The sequence below is a fragment of the Phacochoerus africanus genome, chromosome 1 (assembly GCF_016906955.1).
Source record: "Phacochoerus africanus isolate WHEZ1 chromosome 1, ROS_Pafr_v1, whole genome shotgun sequence".
Taxonomy (NCBI): domain Eukaryota; kingdom Metazoa; phylum Chordata; class Mammalia; order Artiodactyla; family Suidae; genus Phacochoerus; species Phacochoerus africanus.
In genome coordinates, this window is record NC_062544.1 from 22,658,385 (window position 1) to 22,677,753 (window position 19,369).

Sequence of the window (19,369 nt, forward strand, 5' to 3'; positions counted from 1 at the left end):
CCCACTAAGCATAGGCCTTTTTGGAATACAAGACAGTGATGGGCTAAAAGCTGGGGCAGGGCCTGGGAGGTAAGAGGAAACTCCTTAGGATCTTCAGGTTCTTACCAAATATGCTCCAGTTGCTTCAAAACCAGAGATGGGTCAAGAGAACAGAGAGAAACCCCACTGAGGCATGCTAGGCTTTTGTCAAGGGGTCTGCAAAAACCCTTCAAAGGCTGAGGAAGAGGGCAGGGTAAAGGGATATTGCCCTTGGCATAGAAGTCTGAGTAAAAAAGTATTAACTTCCCAGTGATCCTCAAAACATTTGATACCAATATTGAATTGAATCTCTTTAAAGCTTCAAACAAACCTAGACCCAGGACTGGTAATATTTAGATTGAGTAACCCTCTTTCTTCTCAACACTGTTGTCTGGCAGAAGAGGTATGCCATTCTCTAGGAATAAATATTTGTAATCTCTCCTGTCTAAATATATATATATATAATCTATAGCATATAAGCCAAAAAGTATGAAATTTATGAAGGAATAAAATGTTGACTGATAGTCAAAAGAGGAAACACTCAATAGAAGCAGATCCAGAAATGGCTCATATATTGGGATTATCCAACAAAGATTTACCATAACTATGATAAATATGAAAAAGGGTGTAGTGGAAAAAGCAGGCAACATGTATTAGCAAATGGGGAATTTCAGTAGAAAGATGAAAACTGTAGTGAAGAATAATAATACGGAAATGCTACAAATAAGAAATACAATATGGCAAAGAAAAAATACATTTCTGAAAACATTTTGATAGACAGCAGAATAAAGAGGAGTCAGTGAACTAATAGATCAATATAAATTACTCACACAAAACATAGAGACACATTGTATTAATTTGCTAGGACTGTTACATCAAAGTTCTACAGACTGGGTGGTTTTAACAACAGAAATTTATTTTCGCATGGTCCTAATGTCTAGAAGCCCATGCCAGCCCAGTTGGTTTCTTCTGGGGCATCTCTCCTTGACTTGGAGTGTTCATCTTCTCCCTGTGTCTTCACATAATCTTCCCTCTGTACATGTGTATGTACACATTTCCTCTTCTTACAAGAATACCAGGCACATTGGGTTAGGGCTGACCCTAATGACCACATTTTAACCTAATTATCTCTTTAAGAACATACCTACAAATTTAGTTGCAATCTGGGGTACTGTGGGTTACAATTTCAACATATAAACTTTGAAGGAACACAATTAGCTTATAACATACACACAGGAAAAACACAAAATAGCTTAATATATATGTAATTACAAAGAAATATTTAAAGACACATACTGATGCAGAAGAAACATTTAAAGAGTTTACAGGGGAAATGTTTCCACAATTGATGAGAGACATCAACACAAAGACCCAAGTGCAGAGGATCCCCAAGCTGGATAAGTACATCCAGACACATAGTCAAACTATTGAAAACAAAAGATAAAAGTAAAATGTTAAAAGTATTCATAACATGGGAGAGGTGCATTGCATAAAGGGGAACACTTATAATAGTGACAAAAGATGGCTAAATTCTTATCATAATGGAATAGCAGGAGACAATGAGACATCATTTAAGGAGCGAAATATCTGTGGGGGGGTGTGGAGGCAACTTGTCAACTGAGAATCCCATATATGGCAAAATTATCTTTCAGAAATTAAAGCTAAATTAAATAGTTTTAGACATTCAAAGATGAGAGAATGTGCCTCTATAAGTTTGCACTACAAAAAAAAAATTAAAATAAATTTTTCAGGCTGAAGTAAAATGACAGCAAATGGAGCCCCAGATCTGAAGAAATGCACAAAGAGCATAAGAAATGATGAATATGTGGGTAGATCTATAAGACTACTGACTATTAAAAGTAAGAATGGTAACAGTGCATTGTGGGCCTCATAACACATAGAAACAAGCAAAAAAAATAGTTTATTAACATCAAGGTGGGTAATGTCTTAAACCATCATAGTTTCTCTGAGGAAATTTTTCTTACAAATTCTGAAGTACTGAGTGTGTATCAAGAAGGAATTTCTTCTTCCAAATTAACCAAGAAAAAAAAAATTTGCCTTTAACTTCCTTATTGTATTTCCTTTTTTTAAAAAAAGTCTCTCCTTTCTTAAGCTCTCTATATAATATATAACCATGCATATTGTATATTAGAATATTATATATACAGACATATATATTTCATGAATTGATTCCTTCCAAACAATATTATACAAAATTCTCTGGTCAATACAATTTTGGAAAGAAGTATGGAAACAACATCAACACCAGCTAGAGAGCAGAATTTGAGCACACACAATTTGCTATAGAAGTCTTCAGCTGAAGCACTAAATTCCTTTGGATCAATTATCTTTCCCCGAGCCACAGGCTTTGCCTTGCCTTGGCGCAACAGAGGCCTCATCATCCTTCCTCTTACACTGGGCACTGATTATCAAACATCCTCTGTTGTGCTGCTTGAACTCCCATCCAATTCCCCTGCAGTCAATCTCAAGTAAAACTGAAAGGCTATGTTAAAAGAGCACCAACCTTCAAAGTTGCATGTGGAAAATATTCATTTTCGCACTCTGTGATTGAAGTCAGAGATGTCTTACTGTCAGAATTCTCAAATGTCACTTCTTCTATGAGAGAGTAGAGGCCAGAGGAAGTGTATGAAACTTTCCTTTTAAGAGAACTCCAAGTGAATACTTAGTGGCGACAGAAGGTGCCAGGTTGAGAAATGAAAGTAGCAGGGTCCTGTGAAAAAACAGAGCTCTAGGATCTCAGCTGGCTTGGTTCTGATAATGATGATATCACTGTATAATGTGGCATTAATTTCCCAGTTCTCATTTCAAAATTGGAGGTTGAAATGATGACCTGGCTCAGGGGTCAAGTGTTGAAAGGCTTGAGGTGTTAAGCTCTATGATTTAGAGAGGATGACTGGGGCTGGTACCCAGGAGTTTTGGCTCCCTGTCTCAATACTTTCATGATCTGTCTCTGTGCCCATAGGTATCTTACATCTCTCAGGTTCCATTCCCTTGTCACAAAATGAGGCGTTGGATGAGGGGCTAAGTTTCTCCTCAAGGCTGAAGTTTTATGAGTAAATGTTCTGATTTTCTTTGTAGACTGTTAACTTTAACATGGAGAGTTTTACATAAAGCAAAAAATGTCTTATAGTAAAAATTAATCTTGAAAATTCCATGTTGGAGACTAATTTAAAGTCTATGATTTTTATGTAATTTCAACACAACTTCCACACTAGGTTTTGTTTGTTTGTTTTTGACTATGATTGAACACAAATTGGAGTAATAGGCTTTCATTTAAGGACTTTATGTGGAAAATACTCATCCTTATATACTTAGTCTAGAAATGTCAATTTTTTCATTGTCTACTGTGCAGCTTTGGACTGCACAAAAGGTATTCAGGTGTTTGAATTAAAATTCAGTGCATTAATAATAAATTCATAAACCTGTTTCTTCCTTAAGCTTTTCAATTTAATGTACAAAAGTTATTATTCTATTTACAAGTATAACAAATTTTAGCAATTACCTTTAGGGGACCCTTTGATTACTGTTTGATCCCATTTACAAATTTAGTTAATTAAACAACTTCGAACTTTTAAATTGCGTGTATAAATTTAATATACTTGATTTCCTTTTAATTACTTCAATTGTTTGATGAGCCTTAACAAAAAGTTAAGTAATACTTATATATTTTACAAATAAAACATAAATACAGCAATTTTAATTTCCCTTAAATGATCCAGTTCTGCCTTTTAAGTACAATAAGCTTTCAACCTAAACAGATTTAAATTAATTTCTCCATTTCATATTTTAAATTGGAATTGCACGTTTTTCCATTTACTTTTATAAGGTAAAAATCTTGTATATATCGTAAATGAATGAAAAAATTAAGTAGAGATAGCTTCCTTAACACAAAAATGTTAATACTATAGTTATATTCTCTTAAGTATTTTTTTTCTATATTTCATTGTAAATATCCCTGTTTTAAAAATATCACTCACTAAGAAAATAATTATGTCATTTTGGGCAATTTAGGGTATATTTCCATAGCCAGTTGAAACCAAATATGAAAAAGATATTAAGTAATAGATACATCCAGATGTGAAGATGTCCAGAGTAATTTCTCTTGACTTCAGTTGCCAGGCTCCACCCATTCCTGCAGTCACCATACTTTCAACCCTACAACTTTGAAAAGAAGATGGAAAAAAAAAAAAAAAAGAAGGTAGTTGGAAATGCCACTTCCTTCAGTTTGAGACCGCTTACTACCCAATTGACCTAACTGTCTCACAGAAATCTGCTCTTCCACCCAGACCACCCCATTGCCTGATTGAATTTGTGCCTTTACGCCTCTTAAGATTTTGGAATATTTTTCTATATAATTCCAAAAATACATTTGGAAGGATGAATCCTGCACAGAAATATTCTTTCTGTCTGGTGGGACTGCATAAGTTTTAAAGCTATTACAAACACTTCTAATTCTGTGGGTCACACATCTTTATAGCCTTAATCAAAAACAGGAAAGGCATTCATACTCTAAAAGTCTTGCAGAACCTAAGACTGACCAAAGAAACATCCAGTCCTTATCATACTTTCCCTGGGTACTGGGGCACACATCCATGGAAGAGATGGAAAACAAAATCACTGCTTTATTGATTCCTTTTTATTTTCTTTGTTTCCCTCCCCCTCCCTTATTTACATAAAGTTGAATTCTCATAAGATAAAAGCATCAAGATGCAACTCCCCCATATTTTCTTATATATAGTGCTGTAGTTCCCAAATACTGCTCTAGGAACTATAGAGCTTTAGAAAAAGACATATCCCTAGTATCTTTCCCCAGAGATTCAAGATCCTGAGCTTTCTAAGATCTCAGTTCAACCAAGGATTCTGCATATTTTTAAACAGTATTTAAGAGCAGTTAAGGTACAAATTTAGCATCTTTAGCCCTATAGGCCAGTAACCATGAATTCTTAATACTCATGTTTGACAACTCTCTAGATATATGGCCCTGAGCACCTTGCTTGGTCTCTCCAGGTATAACACCTTCATGTTACACATGAGGAAACCGAGAAGAAGGTGCTGTTATGATCCAAGCCATTATGGTCCCATCCTATTTTCTTCTCTCCATGTTTAAGCAACAACCTGACTGGAAACAAGTACATCAGTAATACACGTTTCAAGCAGAGAGATATACATTAGAAGCAAGGGATTGAACACAAAGGCATGGAAAGAGAAGGAAGAAGAAAGGACTAAGTAAAAAGGTTTAAAAGGAGAAAAGAGGTGAGGAAGGTTATTAAAGCATGGTTAGGAAATTGCAGTTACTCCAGGGCCAAAGATACTACACTCCCTTCAGGAGCCAGAGGGTCAAAGTGAGGGCTCTGAAATTTATTCTCTAAGTGTATTCCAACTGGAATCCAAGAACTGGGTAAACAATGCCAGAGAGGTCTCTGGCCTTCCCAGACTAACTGTAAGATGGGAATATGCCAAATTCCGTCTATCAGTTAACCTCCTGTCTTACTGAGCAACAACTTAAGCCCACATCTAGCAGTTCACTCAACGATCTGAGTTTCATTTTCCTCAGTGCACAGTTATCTGGCCAGATAAATGCATGCCCGTTTTATAGAAGGTCTACAGGAATATTTTCAGTATAAATAGCAGGGTCATTTGAAGTGTATGTTGGGGTGGGGGTAGTTTTTCAGTAAAAACTCAGGCTGCCTTCATTCAAACAGTTCCAGATCTGCTAAACTGTTCAGGTTTGGGAATTAGTTAAGAAGCCATCATCTCTATTATAGTGACTCAAGTAGAATCTCTGTAAATCAGACCTGGATGTTTGATGGATATCATGTACATAAATCAATATGACAGTCAGTTATCCATCTAATTTAGTGTTAGCAAATACTTTCTCTAATGGGCCAGATAGTAATTATCTTAGGCATTGAAGGCCATTTGACCTCTGTTGCCACTCTGTTGTAAAAGCATCCATAGAAATGTGTATATATATGAAATGACAAAACAGGGTTCCAATAAAACTGTTTACAAAATGGAGAATATGCTGGATTTGGTCCATGGTCCGTAGTTTTTCAACTGCTAATCTAATTCCTTCCAAAGAAACTTTGAGTTATTAGTCAGTACCAAAAATCCCTTCCTAAGAAAGAAGTATAGTCTATCAGCTCCCCGACCCTGTTGCCCACTTTTGTAACTGCATTCTCCTTGCCATTTGACCTCTGCCACCTCATTATTCCCACTGAATTCAAGGAGCTCCTTCAATAATGTCGCCTCTCATAAAAATCACCCTGAAGACGTCAGCCGACTGAAAGCTTTTCAGGGATCCTGGTAGTCGTGTCATACAGACTTTCTCAATGCCATGGTCAATATGAAGAATTGTCTGGACTCTAGCAGGGGATATGAAAGGCAGTGGGTGAAGGAGTCGGTAGCATATGATAAACATACTGTGGTATTCCTGTCTCCTAAATTGTTGGATTCCTCTTAAACATTATTGCAGAGAAGTTCTGTCATTACAACTGCGTTAAGTATCTATCACTATTGACTCAATGTTTTAATCACCCAACAAAGCAAATTGTTAAGAGTCTATTCTACCTGATCAATCTAACACATTGAATCCATTGTTGTGTTGTTTTCCTCCTTGGTTTAACAATCGCAGAAGCCTTCCCATTACATATTACACAGGTTCTACCAATCTAAATCAATTGAGTCTTATAATTCCTTCAGTGTACAAGCTAATCTCATTCTGGGCCAAGATTTGCTCTCATTGTCCCAGACCTATTGGCATGTGAATGACTCTAGTTTTGAGCGTGAGGGCAACATGTCAGGATGAGGGTGTATCCTGAAAATAACTGGCATCATCTTGCAAAGTTACTGCCTCAGTTGAGTTTATTATAGGTTTATAAAGCAAGGGAAGGCTTGCTTTTTTCTTCCTTGGGGAATAAGAACAGCTTCCTCAGAAAAGGAGGCTAAGAAGGACTTGGAATTCCAAAGCTTTCAGGTTAAGCTGAATCCACTGACAGATCCTTGTTACAATTTTCCAAGTTCTACCCCTTGTTAACCAATGCCTTGACATTTACATACAAAGAAATGCTGAGGCTATGTATTCAATTTGTGTTGTTATTCTATAACTTAAATGGTCAAATTTTAGATCTGATTTTCAGTGGCTTAGTTCTATGACCTCATAAGAGATTCTGTTAGGGCCATCAGAGAACCTCTCTATCAATATATTGAGCTGAGGATTTAAAGCCAAGAGGTTGCCACTTTATTTAAGCTCTCCAGTATGGTCAGAAGCTACCTAACTGTCTCTCAGTCCTGTAATCATGTCTACCCAGAAGTAGTCACTTGGAATTTTCAAGCTCAGCATTACTAGGTGATGGGTGGTGACAGGGTATAATTCCAGCTACTGTGCTATCACTGCATGGCATGAACTACTAGTTATCCATTTTTCATTGGCAATAAGATCACAACTATATTTAGGCTCAATCAGATTACATGACCAATTCCTTTTTTTTTTTCTTTGTTTCTGAGAACATTCTAGGTATAACACTGCAGTTAGTATCAGTAAGGAAAACAGAAACTATTTTAGGCATTTCAAGAAGAGAGTGGTTTAACACAAAGAATTGGAAGTGTTGAGGAGGTAGACAAACAATAGAGAAAAGAGAGGAGGAAGGGGAAGATCGCTAATGCTTAAAATGCAAGGATTTGCTCCACATCTGACTGCAGTTGCTGCTAAGATGCTAGAGGTGGTGCTGATGGTGCCTTCGGAACCCCAGCACTGTTGCTCAGAGAGCTTACACTGTGGGATGCTGCTGAACCTGCCACCTATTACTGCCTCTGGTCACACTCCTTTGCTCGCTGCTTCTGTTTTATTGCCAGAGGCACTGAAGTAAGCAGAAAACAAGAAAGAAAGAAACAAAAGAAAAAAAATATGTATATATATACAAGAGCCCTCTTTTTTCTATAGTCTTCTCATCTCCAACTGGTACCTCCCATTGGCAGAACCTAACAAGAAACCAGTGGGTGGCAAGGGGATCTGAAAACAGAATTTTCTGGCTTCCAGCTCCAGGGATAGAAAGGATAGTACCAAAAGGTAAGTGTGAAGCCAAAAGACAACAGACAATATCTAGAATTACAAAGAATCTTCAGGAATTATACGGACTGTGTCTGACCACCAAAGATGTCAGAACAGCCTATACTATTTTACATGCGTAACTATCACTGGATTCAGTTGTCTCAACATTTTTTGCTTTAGACATGATATTAACAGTGATTTTTGTTTTATATGTGGGAACGAAACTTTTTGGTATTTCGTTTTTGTGGTAACTGAAGCAATGAATTCATTATACATACTCTAGTTGGCTCTGTGGAATTCATTTTCCTATTGTAACCAATCACTACAAATCTTCAAATGACAGAGTCTTTCACCATGTCAATCCCCTGAGTCATTTATTATGGCTGCAAATGAATAAATTGCTTGGGGCCCAAATCTGCTGGTGATATGTGAGAGAGTTAGACTAGTGAATATAAATCCCCCACATATTGACTTAAAAAAAAAAAGGAAATGGATCATGTTTTCCTTTAGCTCTTCGCGCTGTTAATCAAAGCTAAATTAAAATGCAGAGGGTTAAAAAATTAGCACCATGTTCGTCTTTTGTAATAGTATGTAGTTGCCTATTTAGAAGGTTTTAAGTGTATGTGACCCCAAAATATAATTATGTACCACTCTGATATTTTTGCTTTACTCTGAATTTATCATGTACCTACTGTGTGCAATGTAATTTTCCATTTTCTAGAGGATTTTACAAACTGTGGAGCAGAAACCTATAATTAATTTATGAAGTCAAAAAATATACAAAAATAGGTAAATACTAATGAAATACAAAAATATGTGATAATTTAGCTGTGTGGAACTTAATGTGGTACCACCATTCAACACTTTCTCCATCAATCTCCACTTTTGTAGGTATGACCCCTTAAGCCCCAAGATAATACTGAGTAGAAAGAAACCTGTGTGGTGCATAGACCCTTAGGATGTTTTATTGAATACAGGCTGTGCTTCCCCTGACCCTACTCCAAAGGTAAACTTTCCCTCAAATTTATGTAAGATAGATTATTTTTCAAAAATTACGTTTTCTCTGAACTCCACCTTCCATTCATGTTCTTTCAGCAACCCAGTAACCCCCTGTATTAGTTTGCTAGGGCTGCCATAACAAAGCACCAAAGAATGGACTGCTCAAAATAATGGAAATTTATCCTTTCACATTTTTGGAAGCTAAAATATTGAAATAAAGAATATGCTCTCTTCGAAGTTTCTAGGGGAGAATTCTTTATCGCTTCCAATTTCTGTTCTTTGTTGGCAATCCTTGCTATTTTTTGGCTTATAGATGCATGACTCCAATCCCACAGACTTTCTTCTCCTAAGTATCTTTACTTTGCTTTCTCCCTCTACCTGAGAATGTCCAAATGTCTGTCTTGGTGTCCAAATTTTCCCTTGTTATAAGGGCACCAGTCCCATTGTATTAGACATACCCTAATGAGCTCATTTTAACTAGAGTACCTCTACAAAGAACCTATTTCCAAATAAGGTCACATTTTGAGTTACATGGGGTTAGGACTTCAACATACTATTTTGGGAGGGATACAATTCCACCCATAACAGCCATCTTCTGAATTAAATGTTCAGAGCTATAACTTTCTCATGGTCTTTGGCATATTTGATTTACTGTACCACCAATTAGGCTGGAAATATTCTAGATTCCTAGTGCTACTTTCTTGGCATTTGCTATGGCACTAAAATTCAAGGTGCCCTTGCCCCCAAAGCTGATTACATTAAAAATATTAAGTTATATAAAGCATACATAATAAATAAGAGGTAAATATATTTGCCTATACTTTACATGCATATATGTCTTAATGATAAAATTAGTCTCTAAAAACTCTAACTTACAAGTAAAATGGCTAGAATGTTTTTGAGATAGTGTCATTATAAAATTATGCACATAAAAAATTAGGGGAACTGTTATAAAGAAGATGTCTAATCATGGAGAACTGTGGCTGGAAAACAAAGAGAAGAATCTACACAGATTTTAAAATCTTGTTTCTACTCTACAAGCTGGATGCTCCAAAAAAATTACCCAAATTCTGATCATTTCCTTTATAAAAATTCTTATCCATGAAGTGAGTGTTATTGATATTGACTAGAGGGAACGATTCCTCTCTCCTATCTATTCCGCCATTCTGGCTGCCTCCATTACTAGCATCCAACCACACCTTCAAAAAGTGTCTATGAGAAGCAGCACCAGCAAACTCTAGTCCACAGTCCTGCCGTGACAGTGACAATAGGTAGGAAAGGAGAAAGTAAAAAACGAATGTGTAGACATGAGTGAAGTCAGTGGAGTGTTGGGTTTTTAATCCTACAGCAATTTTGTTTTTGAGCCTCATGTTCTCTTTACATCATTTCATGGGTTCACCTCTTCCTTGGCTCCTCTATGAAAACTGAGGCAGGGATCATAACTGTTCTGCTCATTCAGGATTCGTAAAATAAATACAGACATTGATAAATTAAAAAAAAAAAACCCTGTGGTCACTTCAGTGTCACTACATTACAAATTCAATTTTTATTTGGAAATTAGAAATGTATATCCTCTCACAGTAACAAAATCACTACATTTGATTCAAGTCGAATCTTCTCTCCGTTCCTCTAAGTTGAGTCTTTTACGGTTGGAAATGCCTTCAATAAAGGGTTTTTGGGAAGGGGTAGAGAGAAGGAAGGAGGAAGATAACAGACAAGAAAATTCTAACATTATTTATAAATTTGTGAGATGGCTTCACAGTCCCTGGTTCTGGCAGGAACGTAAAATTGCCTTTTTCTCTGGTGAGGTGCTTTTGCGAACCCTTCATAGGAACCCCCCTCCCTCCCATCCCCAGCCTCTCTCACCTGCAGATCTCTTGATGTTGGAAATGTCCTCTTCTCCAGTCTCCTTTACAGCTTTTTTTTTTTCTACAGCTTCCATCAACTGAGCAACACTTGCCACTCTAGATGTTCTCCTGAATGAGACGTAAAAACACCCATGATGACACTAACATGTGAATCACCTCTGATCTACAGGACAAATCACACATTGTTTACTCCAAGAAACTGAGAAGGCAGGGTGTTCTGTGCTGTTACCTATTGTTGACCCACAGTTTGGCAGCAGCCATTCCATTTCTTGACTTTTAGTTACCTCAAGTCCAAGTTGGACCCTAGTCCTCACATATCCTTAGCAAGAAGGTAAATATCAAGTTCCCTGAAGTAGTCTTGTTGAAGAATCCCACTCAAGCTTGAAGAAGTCATTTCATCCATTCCTTCTCATTGGTATAAGTGGGACTCACAACAAACAATAATTCAAGTCATAAAACCCCTCCTCTGCATGCATTTTCAGATCCTTGATACAGGTAACAATGTAGATTCACACAAATTTACTTTGAAAACTATGCATCTTTATTGAGCATCTCACTTGGGAATTTGTTATTGATTTTCTTCCCTTCTTGGCTGAAACTTCCATCTTAATATCCTATTATAGATTCTATAGTCTATAATAGTCTCCTATTATAGAGACTATCCACTGAGAGAAGAAAGACATAGGCATAGTGGCTAATTAGGGTTTTTTGTTTGTTTGCTTCACCCACAGTATATGGGAGTTCCCTGGCCAGAGATTGAACCTGCACCTCAACAGGGACCCAAAGCCCTGCGGTGACAATGTGGGATTCTTAACCCACTGACCCATAAGGGAACACTCCCAGTCAAGCAGTTCTTAAGGTTGTAGCCTCATTATTCCCATTTTCTTTACCATCCACAACCTTGTCAGGTGATTTCATTCTTTGCTGAGAACTCGAGTTCCTCCCAAACTCTATTGCGTATCTCTCGGAGGTGAAGCTCACAAGAGCGCATGTTTCTCCACCCAACAGAAGGCAAGGGCAAGGGTGGGGATGGTGCCCGCCAGTCTCCATGCCTGAGGGTGCCCCAGCAGCCCCAACCATGGGTCTAAGCAGATGTCTGAGTCTCAGGCCAGTGCTCTAATATGAGCAAATGAGCGTCTTCCAAAGAAAAGTCCTGGAGCCTTTTGCTGGGCCACTTCTGGGCCAGGTCCTGAGGCAGGTGAGTCTGTGCTGGCGTCCTCTTTAGGCAGTTGGTCTCGTGGAAACTTGTTGGTTTTCAAGGCTAGATTTTTGAGGTTCCTCTTTTCTCAGGTGAAGTTCTTAAAAGAGGTGTTCTATGGGGGGGTTCAAAACCTTTTCGCCTCCGGGGAAATGTCCGGGTTTTGATCATGAGTCACAGCCAGGGATACGGTTTATGGCTAGATTGTTTTCCAGCCTCTCCTACCAGGTTCCACATGGGGCTTCTTTCCTCTCCCTATTTGTAGGAGTCATTGAGCCAGTATTTTTTAAGTTTTTTCAGAGGGAGTTGTTGTATATGTAGTTGTAGGTTTGGTGGGTTCATGGAAGGATATGAGTTATTTGAGTGTGTTCATATGCCTTATATTATCAACAGCATGGAGAGAGAGTCCTTTAATAAAGAACAACAGAGAGGTTCCCTTCTTTCTTAGTTGATAAGGTCTATTACTCTGTCTCTGGATAACTCTATTTTTGTGCTGATAAGAATTTTGTTTCTTTTCTCTTTATATATTTCCTGTGTCTTACTATGTTTTGATCAAGCAAAGGCAGTGGGTGATATGAAAGGTTGCTGGTGTGTTGCCCCAGGTGTAGTCAATGAAAGGGTGCCTTTTCCATAGAGCATCTAAAAACAGTGATAGTGATAGGACCCACTCAAGGTCCATCTGCTTTTTATTATTACCAGGTGCCAACAATTCTATAAAACGCTGTTACAAATTGAATGATATCCCCACAAAGAAATAGTTTAAAGCCTATCTTTCAGTCCCTCAGAAGGTGAACTTAGTTGGAAAGAGGAATGTTGCAGATTAATTAATTGAGTTAAGAAAAGGTCCTCCAGGAGTTGGGTGAGCTCCCATCTCAGATGAGGAGTCCTTACAGGAGGATGGCTATGTGAAGACATGAGGCTGCAGGGAGAACAGGCTGTGAATTAGGCGGGGATTGGAGGGATGTCGTAACGAGGCAAGGAAGACCAAGAATAGCCTGCCTTCACCAGAGGCTGGGAGAGAGCCATGGAACCTACTCGGCCTCAGAAGAAACTAACCCTGCCAGTACCTTGATTTCAGACTTCTGACCTCCTGAGCTGTGAGAGAGTAAATGTCTGTTTTAGCCCACCCAATGTGTGGTACTTGGTTACACCAGCAGCCTTAGAAAACTAACACAAATACTAATGATAAACTATTCCTCCCTCTTAAAGTCATTAGTTTAGTTACAAAGTTAACAAGAATAATAAATATTAGTATATGTTTACACATTCTTCAGCCATGTATGTTTCATTTCCAAACCTAATGCTCGACTGCCATATAATAGACTTCACTTCTGATTGAAGCTTCACCTTGGCTTTGGACAGGAAGTCTAAATTTAGGAGCAGGAACAGTGAATGGACTACTGGAAAGCCATGTCTGCTGTATATGGGAAGTACCTAAAAGAGGTAGGCGTAATGACAGTATCTATTAGTCACGATATATATGCCCAAGGAATAGATACCCAGGTTTGTTTTTTTTTTTTGTCTTTTTAGGGCTGCACTCACTGCATGTGGAGGTTCCCAGGCTAGGGGTTGAATCGGAGCTGTAGTGGCATTTTCATTATGATGTCCTGCCCTTCCCAACAACAACCGTAATAAGAATGTCTGTAGATCTTGTTATCAGTTTTCCCTGCTTTACCACCCACTTCCATACTCTGTAACTTTCAAACCCATCTCCCTGCCTTACAAAACCCTAAAACAAGTTTTCTGGCTTTTTTTTTGGGGGGGGGGCATTGTTTTATTGTGTTTTTTTTGTTTTGGCTTTTTTTTTTTTTGGTCTTAATTGACCACTTTCATGTCTGAGAGTCTATGAACAGCCAGTCTGATGCCAGCATGACCCTCAATGTCACATCACATCTTTTGAAGCCAAAGATGATTGCCCAAATAAGTTAAATTTATAAATTGCTGGTTTGCAAAATTAACTGAACAGAACGATTTTAAAAATGAAACGAGGAAAGAAATGTAAATTATTTGAGGGGTTTATTTTTTTTTAAGTCTTCCCTTTTATACTAGTGGCCTGTTTGAACCAGCAAATACTGCTTGCCCCATACTTTCTCCCACATTCAAAATAACCTAGGATGGATATTATGCATTCCCAACCTGTCAGCTTTGGCTGAATTACAGAGTGCTCAATTATGCTCTAATCGAATAGCTGCCCAATGCAGGCCACGTAATGACTTCCTGATTATCTGCCTTTAAATGATGAATGAAATGAATATGTAACATTCTGTTCAAATATAGCATACTTAGCATGCCAAATGAAAACTGATTTTGTGCTCCTCTCTCTGAAAAACGTATATTTTATTGTAATTCAGTTCAATGGTTGTTCGGCTGCTTGTTTGCTAGTCATCAAGATAAACATTGAATGAGCTATCTAGGAGAACATTAGTCTTCATTTTTGCTTTCCAACAGATGCTAAAGGTGTTAAACATTGTTTAGATTATTTGGGTTCCTCTCTTTACATCATCACATTGGAAAAAAATTTAGGAAGGTCATAGTTTTGTGAACCGTTCTTGTTGGCAATGTTCCAATTCACATTGGCCAAAAAAAAAAAAAGTGTTATGTGATGAATGTGTTGCAAAGACAACATTAAAATATGAATAAATTATTTATTGGCAAGAGTACTTTTTATAAAGCAGCAATTTACAATATTAGCACCAAAAAAGACTACATGATTTGAAACCCAATTATATGTCTGGTCTATAAAAATAGTAGTGTGCATGACTACAGTAGTTAATTATCTTTAAATAATTTAAGTCATTTGTAAAAATTTCAGTTTAAATTCTTCTCTAGAATTTGCAAGTATAAGAGTAAAACTTTTCACATAAATGGTAGATTAGATTATCTTATAAATATATATATATGTATATTCAATATACCAATTTCCAAAAACCAACTTAAGAAACTGTATGGCAGAACTCATTGTATGAATAATAACTTTTAAGAGTCAAAGTTTCCCACTGGCTAGAGAAAGAGACGACACTCCAGGAACTAAGGAAAGAATGAATCCTGGAGTGAAGAAGAGGGGAAGGCGGGAGGAATTTGGATACCAATTCTGTATAATATGTGGTTACTATTGCACAGTTAAATCACTGCTTCAATGACAGTCTTAGAAAAGGTTTTGCATGATTTGGACCAGCTTTCAATAAAATGCTGTCTGCGATAAAAAAAAAAAAAAAGTGTTCTCTAATAGCCTCTTAAAAAGTCCCCTTAATTTTATTTGTGAGAGATATGTTTTTAATTAAAATAGGAAAAAAATCCTTTTATTTCAAGATGTTAAAATAATTGATTTAGAATTTTCCTCAGATTATATTTCTTCTCCTTATTTTCCTTTTCATTCTTCTTTTTCATGTTTTTGGATTTTTTTTTTTTTTTGGTTTGTTTGTTGGGTGGTTTGTTTTCATCTTTTGCTCCCTAATGTTTTTCTGTATTTTCTCTTTTAATTACAATTATAAAAAATGAACTAGAAGACCTATAGATAAATCCCACCTATAGATACTTTTGGTTTGGTCCACTGGAATTTTATAAAAACTTATAATTTATTTCCAAATGTAATATTTCATATACATATGTGAAATGTTTCTCAGCAAAATTCAGATCTAGGAATACCAAGTGCATAAGAGTTGGCTTGGGAATTCCCATCATGGCTCAGTGGGAATTAATCCAACTAGTATCCGTGAGGATTTGGGTTTGATCCCTAGTCCCACTCAGTGGGTTAAGGATTTGGCGTTGCCATGAGCTGTGGTATAGGTCACAGATGCAACTCAGATCTCGAATTGCTGTGGCTGTGGCATAGGCTGGCAGCTGTAGTTCTTATACGACCCCTATCCTGGAAACGTCCATATGCCATGGGTGTGGCCCTAGAAAGCAAAAAAAAAAAAAAGAAAACCAAAAAAAAAAAAAAAAACAGAGTTGCCTCCTTAGATGAGCCATATAGTGTCTTCTTGCCTAAATTCCAGCCCCTTTTCACCATTTGCATTGTAAAACTGGCACCCATAGTCTTTGGAGTTGGCAACTTCTAGGACCCATTTCAAAATCCAATGTTGGTCCAGTGGTATCCAAGGGACATACAGGGCCAGAAAGCAATATTAGAACTTGTTTAAAAAGATTATGTTAAAATGAGAAAAAAATTGTGCTTTGCTAATGTTTATATGACTGTTGACGTGGTATCCACATTCATTGCATGCATCAGATGGTGATGTGTCTTATGCAACTCATTTGGAGAATAATAAGCTTTCAACATTGTGGAGCAGTTGACAGTTGCAGCATCATTTTTAGGTCACTTTCAACATGCTGTGATGTTCGAGTACAATTAAAAATAAGAATTATATGATAAACTCTCAGAGAATGGGTAGGTGACATTAAGAGGTGCCTGTAAAGAAACAGAGATAATAAATAACATTGATAGTATGGAACAAATGAACGTGACATACCTGGCTGTGTTTTTAGTACAGTATTAGCCACATTATGAGATAAAACTATTATAATCTGATAAGATCTGATAAGCTGTCCACTCAAAATGAATTTTTCAAAGTAAAGATGACATTTAACATTGAGCATGAAAGTGACTTTTTGTACTATGAAGAAAATATTTTTAAAAAGAATCCTTAGAAATGCTTTCATTGTTCCATTTTGAAAGCCCTGAGTATGTCAGCTATAAGTAGAAAAATGTCTGAGAGAGAGCTCTTTTTTTCACTCACTATCTCTCTCATACACACACACACACACACACACACACACTTAGATGTAGAATCATTGAACCTGCTTTAAAATTTTCCAAGTATAAATCTTCAGTGCATTTTTAAATCATTCAAAATATTTTTTTTTGTTCAGCTCTTTTATTTATTTTTTTTCCATTGTAGCTGGTTTACAGTGTTCTCTCAATTTTCTACTATACAGTAAGGTGACCCAGTCATACATACATATATACATTCTTTTTTCTCACATTATCATGCTCCATCATAGGTGACTAGATATAATTCCCAGTGCTATACAGCAGGATTTTATTGCTTATCCATTCCAAGGGCAAGAGTTTACATCTATTAACCCCAAATTCCCAGTTCACTCTCACTCCCTCCCCCTCCCCCTCCCCCTTGGCAACCACAAGTCTGTTCTCAAAGTCCATGATTTTCTTTTCTGTGGAAAGGGTCATTTGTGCCATATATTAGATTCCAGATATGTGATATCATATGATATTTGTCTTTCTCTTTCTGACTGACTTCACTTAATGTGAGGGTCTCTAGTTCTATCCATATTGCTGCAAATTGCATTATTTTGTTCTTTTTTATGGCTAAGTAGTATTCCACTGTATGTATATGTGTGTGTATGTGTCTGTGTGTGTGTGTATCACATCTTCTTAATCCAACTTATACAACTGAACAGCAAAAAAGCCAACAACCCAACTGAAAAATGGGCAAAAGACCTGAATAGACATTTCTCCAAAGAAGATATATAGATGGCCAACAAGCACATGAAAAAATGTTCAACATCCCTGATTAGAGAAATGCAAATCAAAACTACTATGAGGTACCACTACATACCAGTCAGAATGGCCATCATTAATAAGTCCACAAACAACAAATGTTGGAAAGGGTGTGGAGAAAAGGGAACGCTCCTGCACTGTTGGTGGGAATGTAAATTGGTACAACCATTATGGAAAACAGTATGGAAATACTTTAGAAAACTATATAGAGAACTACCATATGACCCAGCAATCTCACTCTTGGGCATATATCCGGACAAAATCTTCCTTGAAAAGGACACATGCACCCACATGTTCATTGTAGCACTATTCACAATAGCCAAGACATGGAAACAACCTAAATGTCCATCGACAGATGAATGGATTAAGAAGATGTGATATATAAAACAATTTTTAGTTTTTTTAGTTTTTTAAATTTTCTTTCTTTTTTTTTTTTTTGGCTTTTTGACTTTTTCTAGGGCTGCAACTACAGCATATGGAGGTTCCCAGGCTAGGGGTCAAGCCAGAGCTACAGCTGCCAGCCTATGCCAGAGCCACAGCAATGCCAGATCCAAGCCAAGTCTGCAACCTATGCCACAGCTCCCAGCAATGCCGGATCCTTAACCCACTGATCGAGGCCAGGGACTGAACTCGAAACCTCGTGGTTCCTAGTCAGATTCATTTCTGCCGACTGTGACAGGAACTCCTAAAACAATTTTTAAATGCACTTCTTTCTGAGAACTTGTAAGTACAACAGTAAAACTTTTCACATCAATGGTAGATTGGATTTAAAAAGTTTTATTATTGAGAAACGATCCAATCTTTTATATTTAGATCCATAAATATATTTTTGAGGCATCTTTTTCCTTGCTGTGACAGTTGCGAAACCTAATATTAGAATTCAAATAACCTTATTATCAGCAAGTTTAAGCATTGTATCATGGTTTTAAAACTAATAAACTGTATTCAATTAGATTTTCCCATAAGAAAGTACTGCATTTCATTGTTTATAAGGTGTGTATTTTAACAACTCTAAAATTAGAGATATACCTAAGTATTGATGGGTAATGAGCTAGTTAAATTGGTGGTGTTTTCCTTCCTTATTGGTACATTAAATAACAGAATATCTGATATTTAATGGAAGATAATGATAACAGTGCTAATGGTAATATCCTTAATGGGAAAAAAATCAATTTTGTATAATTAATATATTAATAAATACAATTTATAAAATATCTTAATTTCATAATTTTTCTAAACATACTGTGTACATTTCATTATCTTATGGATTTTATAATATGTAACTACATATAGTTCATCAATGTGTAATGAATGCAAATCATAAAAAAGACATGGGTGGGGCATTTTTTTTTAAAATGTGGATCCATGGCTCTAGTCAGAATACCACATAGTTTAGTACGTTTTCTCTTTTGAAAATCTGGTCAATCAAGATAAAAGCTATGAAAAGAAAGACTACAGCGCTTGGAGAAGAAAATGTATGTCCCTTTTATGGACTGGGCCTGCTTTTGTGGAAGACAGCTTCAAAGATAACAGTAATGTTCTTATTCTTACATGACACCTGTAGCCATTTGGGTTTTCATTTTATTTTTATTTCAAACCACGTATATACATTAACCAGACTTTTGATGTATAATATATTAAAATATATGTTTATTAATTATAGGTATTTAACACAATACCAGACTTTAGACTGCAAT